This window comes from Papaver somniferum, chromosome 7, assembly GCF_003573695.1.
Source record: "Papaver somniferum cultivar HN1 chromosome 7, ASM357369v1, whole genome shotgun sequence".
Lineage (NCBI taxonomy): Eukaryota > Viridiplantae > Streptophyta > Magnoliopsida > Ranunculales > Papaveraceae > Papaver > Papaver somniferum.
In genome coordinates this window covers 247,173,456-247,174,618 of record NC_039364.1, presented here as the reverse complement: position 1 = coordinate 247,174,618, position 1,163 = coordinate 247,173,456, and positions in this window count along the sequence as shown.

The following is a 1,163-nucleotide window of genomic DNA, read 5'->3' as shown; positions in this document are numbered from 1 at the left end:
TTCTTGAAACACAAGTGGTATTCTAGTTGGTGTGTTTTCATAGTGTTGTAATAGATGTAGTAGCATAAAATTTCATGTTTGAGCTTATGTTGGTTGGATAAGTAGTAGCTTTTAGAGTCTCTAGATTACATGGGTTATTTTCATAGTGTTGTAATGCTTAGTTTTTTTTTCTTTGTCACTGGTCTTGCTGAGCTTGTATTTCAGTAGTTATATGGATGTGTAACTAGTAGTTACACAAGCTATATGGATGTGTAACTGCTAGTTACACATGCTGTAAAACCACATATATTACTCAAGAAAACTTGCAAGATGGAGTTTATGATTCTTCCACTTGCTAGATGGTTTTATCCTTTGTTCAGTCCCATAGCTTCGTGCAAGTAAATTCTTTTGGAAGTTTGTTATGTCGTATTCTGCGAAACTTGTATGACATGAAATGAGAAAATATAACTATTACATATTATGCATTAGACGAGCAAAAATGATATCATGTGGTTGCATAGGATATTTCAGTTTAATGATTTTATTATGTTTAATGTTTCAGCAGTTTCTAATGCAGAAAAGCGACTCTGAAGCATAGTCAAGTCCAGATCATTAGACTCCAATGCTTAATGAGAAGGAGAAAGCTAAAGCTGAGATACATCATATGTTGTAAGTGTCATTTATCTTATTTATTGAGAAACTCTATGTGATATCCTTGTTTCTAGCGCTGATGAAGATAATTTATATGCTCTGAGTACACAAGCATATGGATGTGTAACTGGAGATTACACAAGCCATATGCAAGTGTAACTGCCGTTTTGCATAAGCCATTACATGTGTACCTGATAAGCACCATGAAACCCAACTGTTTCAGTTAGCGTGTTCATCTTGAGTAACATTATTGTGTTAGTGAAATTCTTTGTATGAAGGATCTCCTCTGGCTAATAAGTGGCGGTGGTGGTATATGTGCAGGTTTTGGAGCCGGTGGTGGTGGTGGTGTTGGAGTTGGAGCTAAGGTGAGGATATGCCTTTGTTATATACTTTTTGCTGTTAAATTTTGATGGATAATATGCCGCCAAGAGTTTCTGATGCGCATTATATGTTGCATACATGTTTTGATTTCCATTTGCGAGCTTGATGAATATGTTTCTTGTGCTGAATTGCTTTTACATTCGGATATTGAT